The following is a 14,275-nucleotide window of genomic DNA, read 5'->3' on the forward strand; positions in this document are numbered from 1 at the left end:
GCTAGTACTTTTTATGTAGCCTGTTGTCAAACCAGGCAAATATCTAGATGAGATGATATGTCCCCTGGGAAACCTCTGCTTAGGCCTAGGGGTACATATACCTCTGGTTGAGAACCACTGTTATAAGGGGCTGTACTTTCCCCTGTAAATTGCTAAGTATTCGCAACTCCCAGTGAAGTCAGAAATCACGGTGATGGTAAAAACTGTTATATAAACCATAGCACCAGCTAGCATGCACTACAGTACATATATCAATGACCTATAATAAATATTGTGATACTTGACCTACAGTGAACATGATGCTAAATGTGTAAGATACTTATCCAGCAAAGATTTATGAGTTTGTTGACTTTTACTCGTGGGAGTGGTAGTTGGGCCTGATTTTCATTGCAGCGCAAGGTTCTTAGTAGAAAAGATTATGAGGCCTGTTGATGTCTGCAGTACAGCTGAGTATAGCCAAAAAGGGGGCTATTTTCTTAGCACCCCCTCTCTACACCACCTCCTAATTTTGATTAAGATTTGAAAGCATTGCTAGTGATTTATAGGTGCCTCAGTTTTTAAGTTCTCAACTACATGCACTCTACAGAGGACTGGGTTTTAGTTTTTTTCAGAGGGAAGGTGTTTGGTATCTTTTGGAAATAAGCCCTTCTTAGGGCAACTCAGTTGGGTGGTCAAGATCACACAACTATCTTGATCAAACAGCTTTAGATAATCAGAATTAACATTTCTTCCATTGCTCTCTTTTTCCCAATTTCTTTCCTCTTATATCATAGTTTTGAAGTGCTCCTGTCACTACAAAATGTGGCAGTATAGAAAATACTTGAAGCAAAGGAAGCCTTAATGAATCTTACAGTAGTTATGTTGCAAACAAACAGAGAGAGGGATAGCTCAGTGGTTTGAGCATTGGCCTGGTAAACCCAGGGTTGTGAGCCCTGCCCTTGAGGGGGCCGTTTAGGGATCTGGAGCAAGTAGGTCTGGGGCAGGGGATGGTGCTTGGCCCTGCTAAATGGGCAGGGGACTGGACTCATGACCTCCCCTGGTCCCTTCTAGTTCTATGCAGTGCATACCTTCATTTCCTATTGTTAAACATTTTTCCATTTGGAAGTGCATTCAGTTTTGGGGATCAACAATGTCTCCAGTATGTTCCTTCACTGTTGTGGCATCATAAATGTATTTCTGTGACCTATACATGTCCCTAAAGAATCCAGGACATATGTGAGTATGTAATGTGAATACAGGGCAGTCTGTTTACAGTGACATGGATTCAGAAAGTCTTGCTGGATCCCATACTGCCTGGTGCACCCATGCACAGAGAGGGTCTGTATGTTTGGAAGATGTGTGGGGACATATATCCTTGTGACTTCTTCCCCAGTCCAGAGGAATTTCCCTTTATGGTGGTTCCATAGTGTTTCACTGATGTGGACATGGAGGAAGGAGGCTGAAGGTGGCAGAGTGAAGTTCCGGGGAGGCAGCAGGGAACTTCTGGGTTCTTCTTTTCAAACCCTCAGAGGAATCAAGCAAAAGTGGCATTCCTGTAGGGAAAGTGTATTAACAGGCCAGGCCCAGGTGGCAGAGAGAAACTATGTCCCACATGTGCTGGAGTAGAACCTCAAGCTTCTTTGGAGGGAGGGACCAGCCACCTCTCAATGGAAGAATTCCTAGGAATCAGTGAGTTAAAACCTGTTGTTTCCTCTGTCCTATATGGCAATAGCCCAAACAGGGGAAAAGAAGACCTTTGTGAAACTAAGAGAAAGATGTAATATTCTTCATGAAGCGAGTCAGTGATTAAATTCATGATTTTGTGTGTGTTTTACCTAATATCCGGCCAAATTGTACTGGCAGTAGTGCTGGTGAATTGATTCGTCAAAAGGCAATCTAATTTTTCCATTTGGTATATTTTGATTTGTAACATAACTATTTTTGGACATGCACTTACTCTGGAGAGGTGCATTGGAATTTTCAATAAATATATTGTTAAACATGTCTCATAAGAACTCCTGACAAAACTTCATCTGCTTTGAACATCCTTTCTGAAAGGAATATAAAGATTACAGTAATCCCTTGAGATATGCGCGTATTTTTCATTTATACAAGAGGGATGTGGGGGGTGGCAGTGCCTTGCTGGGGGTGGGGGTGGGGGTGGGGGTGGGGAGAGACCTGCAGCCCTGCAGCTGCAGCAGAGCCAGTAATGGGGTCCCCAACTGGGGGAGCGGGAAGACCTGCAGCCCCACAGCTGGAGCCTTCTCCCTTCCTTCCCCAAGCCGTGTGAGTGTCAGACATGTGCACTCAAATCTTAACTGCACACTTTGGAATTTATCTGATCTAAGAAGAATACACTGGAGCGCCTTGTGTTGAGTGTGCGTAGTACTGTGCAATGCCATTGCCTGCTGCTTATTCCTCATATAACTCAGATCTGCACAGCTGCCAAAGAATGTATGTGCAATGGTATTACAGCAAACCCTTGAGTTACGCACAGATTGCATTCCTGTCAGAGAACCACGTGGCGGGGGGAAGGGAGGGAGGAGGCTCTTAGCCTGGTTCCTGGCTCCCAGCTTGTGGGAACTGGGAAGCTGACCATCCATGAGGTGGTCAGTTTCCTGGATCCCACAAGCCACGGGGAGACTAGAACTAGACTGCCCCCTGGTTCTTAGCTCCCCGCCACTCTGGGAGCCAGACAACTGACCAGCCCTGGTGGGCTGTTCAGTTTCCCTGCTCCGCCTCGACTTGCATGAAAATTTGAGTTACACAGAGGTTGCGTTATTCGAGGATATTACTTACTTGCATATTACTGTGCAATACCATTGCACATACTTTCTTTGGCAGCTGTGCAGATCTGAGTTATATCAGGAATAAGCAGCAGGCAATGGTGTTGCACAGTAATATGAAAACTCAACACAAGTAGCTCCAGTGTATTCATCTTAGTTCAGATAAATTCCAAAGTGTGCAGTTAAGATTTGGGTGCACATGTTGCTCTCTTTCTCTCTTCATCTAAACCTAAAATGTAGAATGTGAAGAGATAATTGCACTTTTTTCTCTAAATATTTTACCAAGCATAACTGATCGACTTGCGTAGGTGCAAGACCTTGATTATTTGCAACCAAAAGAGAAAATAAAACTACTATAGTGTAGCAGAAAATTGATAATATAAAGAGGGGCTGTATAGAGATCTATCTATCTATCTAATTTCCATTAATTAGAATATAAAAACACTGCACTGTTTCCAGATTCATTCTTGGAGTCTGGAATCTGCATTTGCTTACAGACAGAACTGTCCTCTTTTGCAAAAATCTCGCAGTGAAATTCCCTCATGGAGAGGACATTTCTGTGGGGAGAGAGAGGAATTCATACTGCAATAGCCTGATCACTTGCCGCTACTAAATTATTAACTGGCTTTCTAAGCCTCTGTGCTGGCAATTCAGCTCTTTTTCTCCTCGAGGGCAGCTTTGGCTGGAAGTACAGTAATTGTTAACTGTGGCAGGAAGACTAAAAGTGGAGGGAATTCAAGTTTATGCTTACTTGAAAACTGTTACTGCAACCTATTCTGGTCCTGGTGTCCTGACTTCATTATAAATCAGAGTCTGGGAGATGGTGATGTTGTTAAGGCTGTACTCGGCTTATTAATTTGTTTTCTTGCTGAGGGGAAAATGATTTTATATATATGTACACACAGACACAGACACACATACACACAGACACACACGAGAAATTGATCCCACCACATCTGTGAGGTGAAGTCAAAAGCTATTCATCTCACATGCTTGCATTCTTACTATATTGACCTCAAATTAATAAGGTGGGGGAAACCTTGTGTGACTTTAGTGTTCTATAGAGTAAGGGACAACTGGCATTGGTTTGAACTCCTTAGAGAGCCAAGGTCATTATTGTTCAGGGTGGCTCTCTGCACAGCTTTACTGTATATCAGCCTTGACCAGGAGCCTGGATGTGTTTCAGTCCTGCCCATTTTGGCTTGGATTTGTCACAGTGTTAGTGCTTCTCATGGTGGGATTACTCAGGTCTATGAAGAGAGCTGGAACACAGTTCAGAGAAACATATTCATTGCTAACCAATGTGGGCAACCTCTATGTCCACAGGGAACAGCACTCTGGTGAGTGTGCATGTCATGATCAGGGAGCTGAAAATAGTTGCTTAAATACCATCCAGCGAATGCAAAGGGTCTGTGCTGTGAGCACATTTAGGGTTTGCAGCTGTTTCTCTGCTGTCCTGGGCTTGTGGCTTATTTGAGCATGTTTAGAATAAACTGCTCTCAATGGCAGCCACTAACTAATCTGTCTCTTAAGGCTTTTGTGAGGAGAAAAGGGACTTCGAAGTTGCCCCAGCACTTCGAAGTACTGGCAGGTGAGCCGTGGCTAGACGCGTGCTGGTACTTCGAAGTTGCCGTTGCGGGCGGGGTGGGGGGGGGAGGAATTTGCTTAACGAAGTGCTGCCTATGCACCACAGCACTTCATTAGTAAACTCCCAACACCCTAATTACCATCCTTTCTTCGAAGGAAGGTGGTAGCGTAGACAAGCCTGTTGCTGTTTATGAATGATTTAGTTATCTGAAATTGTTCAAACAACTTTTATGTCAACGTATATCACTCTGTGGGTATTTACAAAGTATTCTTTTGGCCATGTTATTGACTACTAACTATTCATTATTTGCAATATGCAATTACCTGCCTAACACAAATGGTATTATTTCTGCTCTCTCTCAGGATGACTGAAGTATCTATACATAGGAAACCAAAAGAAATTCAAGATAGCTGTGCAAACACTTTCAGCATGAAATTTTGTGTGAACACACCCTTTCCTCAAGACTGTTACCTGAACATTTTTGCACAAATGAAGAATGATTGCAGAAAAGGAATAAAAGGATCACAGTTCAGAAGGCTATGTGCAATTTTTATTTGAGTGAATAATCACGAATACCTAATAAAGTAGTCACATTGGTGCCATTATTTCTTTACCATTGGATATGTAATATCCTGCAGAACTAATTGAATTATTGAGATACAATTGGCACATCTTATTAAAGGGAAAAAAGGAGTTCTCATGTAGAACATAGAGAGAAAATGCGGGTGAAGATAAGTGAAGTTTCAATTCCAGTTAGGACACTGAAAGTTTGTATTTGTGAAGAAAGTTATTAGTTCGCTTTCAGAGAGGTAGCCATATTAGTCTGTATCTGCAAAAACGAGGAGTCCCATGGCACCTTCAAGACTAACACATTTATTTGGGCATAAGCTTTCATGGGCAAAAACCACATTGCTAGATGCATCGAGCGTTACAAAGTGTTTTTTACCCATGAAGGCTTATGCCCAAATAATTATGTTAGTCTTTAAGGCGCCACAGGACTCCTTGTTGTTTTATTAATTAACTTGTCACACTGATCCACAACACACTGAAATCCACTGGAGTCAGTCCACTGATGACAGTCAACTTCAGATTGGGCTCTTACTGCAATTTCAAAGGGGGTTAATGTGGTTTGGGTCCACTTCACAAAGTTTAATGTTGTTTTACTGCCATTTTAGAGAGTAGTTTTTGAAGCTAGCTTAAGAGAGGGAAGGTGTCTCTTGAACTCTTCTTTGTTGAATACACTTCATTCATAGTCCATAAGGGACCATTTTGATCATTTAATATGGTGACCTGCATAACAAAGGCCACATGTTTGTTTTTACCCAGTGAGTCCTACCTCATGCTCATAACTTCTGCTTGACAACAGCATGCTGTGTAGCGTACATTAACTCTATTACTGACATTGTGGAGAGGGTTCTCAGGTATGCTATTAAGCAGGCGATACTGTGGCTTAAATGACAATATGCTAAACTCTAACCAAGTCACAGCCAAAACTGAGTCTTTGTAAGAGAAAAGACAATTTCCAGATGGATCACTGTCCAAAAGTTTTAATGCGTGGAGATAGTTGTAGTAACAGTAGGTAATGGCCTGATAGATTTTACTTTTATTATGTAGCCCAAAGACTGAGGTAACATTATTCTTCTTAATTTATATCTTGTATAAAAGAACCCCTCTTAACTATGAATCTCTCATTATCTGCTTACAGCTCTTGGCTGATGAGGAATGAAAAATTCCAGCTTGTTTCCTGAGCCTTTTCTCTAAGTGTGCACAAGACAAAACCAAAGCAAAACAAGGATTGCCTGGAAAATCTGAGGTACTTTGGTTTTGTAAATCCTTTCAGGAGATCCTGTGTTTACTAGCAGTGGCTTACATAGGTTAATTTGCTAAAGTGTTCTGAAAGAATTAGCCAAATGAGAAAAGAAACAATTACCTGAAGTTGCTGCTGGTTGTCAAGAACAAGAGTAAAACAAATCAGTGCCAGGATGAATGGATCCGGTTAAATAATTATGTCTCTCCAGCAGGAAGTCTGTCTTTCAATTGAAAAGTGAGACAGAAATGTAATGATAATGCCCTGTGGATCAACACTGAGGTTAAAAAAAAGGTACCAAAATCCTAGAACAGCTGACCAAAATTACCATTTTAGCATTTAACCTCAAGCAATTGGAGGCCAAATTCTTCTCCTATTAATGGATATGCAGTTCCACCAATGTTCATGAAGTGCACGAGGTTAACTATGGGCAGAATATGACCTTGTTTATTTTGTAGTCAGAGAAATGCCTACATTAAAGCTCTGCAGTTGTGATTTGCAAAGTAGCTCTTGCATTTCCTTCTTTCCAGGTAGGAGTTGAGCCCCACAAAAGCATGCTGAAAACTTGTGCATTACAATGAAATAGACAAAGATGTGTATCAGACTCCAGGAAACAGTGGGTCATAGGTGGATTTAAATCAGTGAAGTGACAAAGGATAGAAAGAGTTTCACTATAAAAATACATTTTAAAAATAATTCAAATCTCTACAAAAATTTTCAAATGTGAATGCCTAGAGTTAGTTGCCCCCATCTCTAATTAAGCCTCTTAGATAAATGGCATGATTTTTAGCAGCATGGAGCACCTGCAGCCTCCATTAACTTCAAGGGCAGTTGTAGAAGTACATCACCTGTGGAAATAAGGCCTGTTATTAAGTTGACATAAACATGGGTTTAGGAGCCTAATTTAAGACACTCAAGTTTGAAAAAATTGTCCTTAGTTTCCAGGACTGCCTATAGAGCACCTCTCAAAATCACTACATTCAGTACTTAATTTAAAGAAAGACCGCTTCATTCCATAATACCATGAAATTCAAAATTTGCCATCTCTATTTTCAAAACATCTGTGGGCAACAAATTTGTGTAGAGTTTTGAAAAAATCAGTTCTGGTCTTATTTGCAGTCTGTGATTAATATCACAGATTTACCTGTTGTTACATAATTCATTCGGGCTGAAGATTTCATTATTTTTACTATCTGACTGCTAACAAACAAGCCAGAGATTTACAGTCAAGAAAATAAAACAAAAACTTCATCTTCTATTTGGAGAATTAGGGTACATTTGCCTTTAGAAAAAAAGTGTTTGATAATCTGTCTTCATGTAAAACAAGAGCTATGCAAATTCAACCAAAGGATCTCTCCACTAAAAACAAACAAACAAACAAAAAACACCATGTTCATCTGAACAGGGGTCATTTTCCAGGAAAATCTATGGTAGTAACTTTACAAAATGCTCAGTATCTGGTGGATTAAATCATTCATGGTGTTCTGGTTACTGTCTAAATTATGAATAATGTGAACGTTCGGGACGGAGATGGGACTTGATGAGAAACACCTTAAGTTGAGCTGTTTGGAATTTTTTTTCTGCAGAAATTTTGACCTTTTGGGGAAAACTGTAAAATAGAACATTTTGATTTGGCAATACTGCTGTGGTGCCCTGTGGGACCTATAGTTCAAGTGCCTCATGTCCCCATTCTCATTTATGAGCAAAGTTTGTTGTCTGGAATATGTCGTCCATGAGGCATCAGGCTCTCCCCACTTGCTGAGCTGCTGTGCTACCTTGTGGGAGATAGAATCTGGCCGGGGAATCTGGTCCATATCAGAAATGTGGGCACGAGGCATCCGAACTACAGCTCCCATGATTCAATGGGGGCAATAGTTCCATTTTTTTTTAATTTTTAGTTATAATCCACTCTTCTGCCCCCAAAGCACTGGGTAATAGGAATACATACTCAGATCTCAAAAGAGAAAAACAAATCTTGACATCTGCAGCCCAGCAGAAAGCCTGACTGAGTGATACAGTCAAAGGGAAATTACCATAGATGTGAGGAGATGCATCAGCAATCAACCTTACACAACTAAAATAAAGAAGTTATTCTCATGACCTATACTGAGCTCCTTCCACAGTAGGTCAAATTCAAAACCAGACTGGTAGCACTTAGACTTGGGGGAGGACAAGATATGGTCTGCCAGAGAGGCACATGGCCCCAGCAGCCAGCCACTTTGAACAGCCTGGGGCTGTGGCAAGCAGGGAGCCTGCCTGAGGATCCTGCTGGTCAGGAGACACCTGGGTAAGCAACTTCCGGTCAGAATCAGCACCCCAGCTGCCTACTTCAAGTTACCACTTCCTAGTGCCCTAAGCCACCACCCATACTCTTTGCATCCCCTTCTGTCCAGGTCACAACTCCCTCTCAGACCCTGCACCCTTGGTGTACCCTCCCCCAGGCCAGAGTCCTCTCCTGCACCCGTACTCCCCTTGGATCCTGCATGCCAATATCCTGCCCCAAGGCACAACCCCTTCCCTTATCCCCATGCCATCTCCTGCACTCCAAACTCCTACCCAAACTCCCTTCTGCACTCAACCTTTGCCCAGATCTCACCCCGCTCCATAGAAGAGTGCAGCACTCGATTACTTACCCAAATTTTAGAGTGGGCATCTATCAAAAATTATTGTCTACTCCTGACTTAAAAGGTTCTGAAGTAAAATATTCATAAAAGTTCCAAGTCATATGAAGTATTTCCAACTTATTAGCTACTTGTGATTGTTATTGTCTCTCTAATCCTAAGGGCATGATAACTAACTCTGATCTGCATCATAATGGCTACGTCTACACGTGAAGCCTACATCGAAATAGCTTATTTCGATGTAGCAACATCAAAATAGTCTATTTCGATGAATAATGTCTACACGTCCTCCAGGGCTGGCAACGTCGATGTTCAACTTCGACGTTGCGCAGCACCACATGGAAATAGGCGCAGCGAGGGAACGTCTACACGCCAAAGTAGCACACATCGAAATAGGGATGCCAGGCACAGCTGCAGACAGGGTCACATGGCGGACTAGCGCTTCCAGGGCAACAGCTAGCCGCTCCGTTAAAGGGCCCCTCCCGGACACACTCAGCCTGCACAGCACGCGGTCTGAGGAGCCATAGGCACACAGACCCCGGGCGACGCAGGCATGGTCCCCCAGCAGCAGCAGCAGCAGCAGCAGCAGCAGCCAGAGGTCCACCCAGCCCTCCCGGCAGGAGCAGGGCTCGCCCTGATCCATGCCATGCGGGAGGCAGCTGAGCACCTCCTTGCTACACCGGAGGAGGAGCTGCCCCCAGGGCAGCAGGGCTCAACCCCTAACCCTGCAGCACCCCACCTCCCGCCCACCTCACACGCCGGTGGCTGTGGAGCTACCCCACCAGCACCGACTGGTGGGAGCGGCTGGTGCTTGAGGAGTGGGACGACGACCGCTGGCTCAGGAACTTCAGGATGAGCCGGCAGACATTTATGGAGCTGTGCCAGTGGCTCACCCCTGCACTCAGGCACCAGGACACTGCCATGCGGCGTGCCCTCCCTGTGGAGAAACGGGTTGGCATCGCTGTCTGGAAGCTGGCCACTCCAGACAGCTACCGATCTGTGGGACAGGAGTTTGGTGTCGGCAAGGCCACCATCGGGGCTGTCCTCATGGAGGTAAGAGGACCCACGGGGGGAGGGCAGGGCAGGGGAGGGGGGCTCGGGCAGAGGAGGGGAGGGCAGGGCAGGGCAGGGCCACGCACACCCTGCTCACCCCTCATTGGTGCTCTCCCATGTGCTTTCCCTGCAGGTTGTGCGTGCCATCAACACCATGCTCCTGCACAGGCTCGTGAGGCTGGGGGATCCAGATGCCACCATCGCGGGCTTTGCCACCCTGGGCTTCCCCAGTTGCTTCGGGGCTCTGGATGGGACTCACATCCCCATCCGCGCCGCGCATCACAGTGGAGGACGCTACATCAATCGCAAGGGCTACCATTCTGTGGTCCTCCAGGCCTTGGTGGACAGCCGGGGCCATTTCCAGGACATTTATGTGGGCTGGCCTGGCAGCACCCACGATGCCTGGGTTTTCCGGAACTCGGGTCTGTGCCGCCGGCTGGAGGCAGGGACCTACATCCCCCAGCGGGAGATCCCTGTGGGGGACACCACCATGCCCCTCTGCGTCATCGCAGATGCGGCATACCCCCTCCGGCCCTGGCTCATGCACCCGTACACGGGCTATCTCTCCGCTAGCCAGAAGCGCTTCAACCAGTGCCTGAACCATGCGCGCCAGGTGGTGGAGCGCTCATTTGACCGCCTGAAAGGACGCTGGAGATGTCTCCTGACCCACCTGGATGTGGGCCCCAACAACATTCCCCTGATTGTGGGTGCCTGCTGCGCCCTGCACAATTTGGTGGAGAGCAAGGGGGAGGCCTTTTTCCAGGGCTGGGCTGTGGAGGCCGGCAGGGCCGATGTGCAGCCACCCGCTGCCCCCAGTCGGCAGGTGGACCCCCGAAGGGACCCGGGTCCGGGAGGCCCTGCAGGCCCACTTCGATGATGAGGCCACGGGGTAAACTCTGCCAGGCCCCCTACTGCCCACCCCTTGCTCCACAACACTCCCTGCCCAACAACCACACCATGGAGCACCCAACCGCACCCTGCCCCCACTTTTCCTGGACAAATGACAGCATGCATTTGTGGCTGAACTTAAATTGCTTTTTCTTTTAGAACTTTTTTTTTTTAACTATAAATAAAACAAGAACAAACTATATACAACATGTGTGTAACAAAAGTAATGTGTACAAATAAAACAATAGTAATAAAAAAGTTTGTTCACTAATAAGAAGAAAACCAGGGATGATAAAGGGGAGAACTATTTACTTGGGGGGGACGGGGCAAACGGGGGGCACAAATTAATAAGTCACAACTATATAACGGGGGGTGGGGCACGTCCCGGGCCCCTCGCCCCTAAAGTCTGGCACTGGGTGTGGGCGGCTGGGAGCCCCGCCGTGGCCGCAGCCCTGTCCGGGGCTGGCTGGGGGCGGGGCAGACCGGAAGATATGCCCGGTGAGTCTCAGCTGGCTCCAGGGGTCCCTCGGCGCTCCGGCCCTCGGTGGTGGGTGGCGGGGTGACGGTGGACGGGACGGCGACATGCGGAGCAGCTGGTGGTGCGGCGGGTGGAGCAGGCAGGCCGGGCGCTGCGGTGGCCGGTGTGGCATGGGGGGCCAGGTAGTCCACCAGGCGGTTGAAAGTGTCCATGTAGGCCCCCCCATGCCTCTTGGCGCCAGGCCAGCGCCCGCTCCTGCAGTTCGAGGCAGCGTTGCTCCACCCACAGGCACTGCTCCGCCACCTCCAGCTGCCGACGGTGGATGGCCAGCAGCTGGGGTTCCGTCGCCGTTGGCTGGTGGTGGCGCGGGGTCCGCTGTCTAGCCCGCCGTGGGGCCGGTCGGTCCTCGGCCGAGGGACTTGCCTGGAGCGATGGCCCCGGAGGGGTCTCTGGGACCACTGATGCCTCGCCGGCACTCTCTTCCGGCCCTTCCGATGGTGCAGCTGCGGGACACAGGAGAGGAGCGGGGGGAAGAAGAATGGAGACAGGGGTTAGTGTGGGCCCCAAGCCGTGGCCTTTGTCCCCCCAGCCCTGTGCTGCAGGTTCCCCATCCCCGTCCCCGGGAGATGCTGCTGTGATGGATGGGGATCAGGGGTCCCCCTGCACTGCACCCCGTCCCCTGGTGGGAGCGACTCTCACTTCACTCCGCAGGGTCTGACAGGAAAGGTTTCTTAGACCACAGATGCCCAGTTTCTCCCAGGAGTGACAGCACCAGATGTCAGAAGAGACAGTCCTTCCAAGCCGTCGTGGGGAGAAGACCCCAAGGGGTGCCCCTCTGGGATGCAGCTTTCCCCCTCCTCAGGCTGGCTGCCTTCCAGCTCTCCCTTCCCCTAGCCTCTACCTGTGGCCCCCGCCCCCCCCCCGATTCAAAGCCAGCTCGGCTCCTCCCTCCTGTTTGTTCAGGGCAGAGGTGTCACCTGCCAGCTGTAGCCCCAGGATCCTCCTTTGCCCCTGGGAGCTATTTGGCTCTTGGTGCTCATATGTAGCCTGAGTCTCCCTTTTGCACTCCCCCCACTCCATCACATGCTGCTGCTGCTGCTGCTGCTGCGGGGTGTCCCACCCCCTCCTCCCAGGGGCCCCTCGAGGTTCTGCTCCCCCCTGCCCCGGGGATGGGGCATGGCACTGTTGTGCAGGGTGGGGGGGGGCAGGGGCTGATGCACTGCTGTGAGGGACATGGCCCTGCTATCCTTGGGGCCATGGCCATGTAAGCATGTCGGGGGCCCTGGACACATATCTATTACCCCCACCCCTCAAGCCCAGGGGTGTACACCAGAGGTGGGTACATACCTGTTGGTCCACTCCCACGGTCCGGAGATCCCCGGGGGGTGGAGGCCCGGCTGCTGCTCCGGGATGGCAGGAGGAGGAGCTGCAGCCCGGATTCTGCGGAGGAGGAGCCCCCCTCCTCCTCCTCCTCCTCCTCCTGCTGCGATGGCCCGGGGGTGGGCTCCGGGGGGGGCCCCCAGGGTGCGGGGCTTACCTCCGGGATGCACTCCGGCTGCAGGGCCTGCTGGGGCTCGTCGGCCGAAGTACCAAGGGTGCCTGGAGGGGAGGAGGTGTGCCGGGGGCCCAGGATGTCCCTGAGCTCCCTGTAAAAGGGGCAAGTGACGGTGGCGGCTCCAGATCAGCCGGCCGCATCCCGGGCCCGGGCATAACCCTGCCGCAGCTCCTTCACCTTACTCCTGACGTGATCAGGAGTGCGGGCAGGGTGACCCCGGGCAGCCAGGCCATCGGCCAGCCGAGCGAATGCATCTGCGTTCCGCCTCTTGCTCCCCATTACCTGGAGCACCTCCTCCTCACTCCAGAGCCCCAGCAGGTCCCGCAGCTCGGCCTCCGTCCAGGAGGGGCCCCGCTGCCGCTTGCCAGCCTGGCTGCCCGCCTGGCTGGGCTGGCTGCCCTGGCTCCACTTGGGGGGGGGGTCCCCTGGGGGCGCTGGGGGGGCTTCCGGGCAGCCATTGAGGGTCCTGTGGCTGCTGAGGGACGTGCAGGCTGGCCGTGTGTCTGAGCTGCTGCCTGCATGTTCCCTCAGCTTCCTGCACAGGAAGGGAGGGGGAGGGGACCTTTAAGGGGCCGCTCCATGCGGCCACCATTGAGCTGAGGGGCTGGAGAGAGAGTCTCTCAACCCCTCAGCTGATGGCTGCCATGGAGGACCCCGCAATTTCGACGTTGTGGGACATGCAACAACTACACGGTCCCTACTTCGACGTTGAACGTCTAAGTAGGGCGCTATTCCTATCTCCTGATGAGGATAGCGGCTTCGACGTCTCGCCGCCTAACGTCGATGTTAACATCGAAATAGCGCCCAACACGTGTAGCCGTGATGGGCGCTATTTCGAAGTTAGTGCCGCTACTTCGAAGTAGCGTGCACGTGTAGACATGGCTAATGAGTGCATGCAGGTGATTGGCTCCCTCCTATAGCAGTGCATCAGCATGTCAAGTCACAAGGAAACCCAAGGATGACATCTGTCAGTTATCTTTAAACACACAAGTGGGAGGGAGGTGAGAGGTTGGAAGGCCCTCCATCATTGTGGGCGCATCTACAATAGCCTGCTATTTTGAAGTAGCCAGCACAATGTCGAAATAGCACCCGTTGCATCTACACGCGCTGTGCGGTATTTTGACGTTGAAATTGACGTTAGGTGGCAAGACATCAAAATCGCTATTCCCATCCGAAGATGGGAATAGCGCCCTACTTTGACGTTGAATGTCGAAGTAGGGTGTGTGTAGACGATCTGAGTCCCGCTACTTCGAAATAGCAGGGTTCTCCATGGCGGCCATCAGCTGAGGGGTTGAGATGCTCCATCCAGCCTCTGCCGGGGTCTATGGTTCCCGCGCACAGCAGCCTTTAAAGCACCACGGACCCGGATTTCCTGTGGCAGGAAGCTAAGAGCATGCAGGCAGCAGCACGTGCACGTGCTAGCCCTGTACGCCCTCTACAGACCCCAACCCATCTACGCACCATCCATGGCATCGAGCCAGCCCCCTGAGCGCCCCCAGGGCTTCCCTCCTGAGGGGACC

General features: G+C 49.4%; 1 long non-coding RNA gene across 2 annotated transcripts in view; it reads left to right on the plus strand.

The window, feature by feature from the left end:
- The first annotated feature begins 5,474 nt into the window (after positions 1 to 5,474).
- LOC142008930 (uncharacterized) overlaps positions 5,475 to 14,275 on the plus strand; it is a 49,202-nt gene continuing 40,401 nt past the window's right edge. For both annotated transcript variants that reach the window (XR_012644274.1, XR_012644273.1), the window contains exon 1: positions 5,475 to 6,166. This is a non-coding gene — a long non-coding RNA (uncharacterized LOC142008930). The remainder of the gene's footprint in view (positions 6,167 to 14,275) is intronic.

Source organism: Carettochelys insculpta, chromosome 2, assembly GCF_033958435.1.
Source record: "Carettochelys insculpta isolate YL-2023 chromosome 2, ASM3395843v1, whole genome shotgun sequence".
In the NCBI taxonomy this organism is placed as follows: domain Eukaryota; kingdom Metazoa; phylum Chordata; order Testudines; family Carettochelyidae; genus Carettochelys; species Carettochelys insculpta.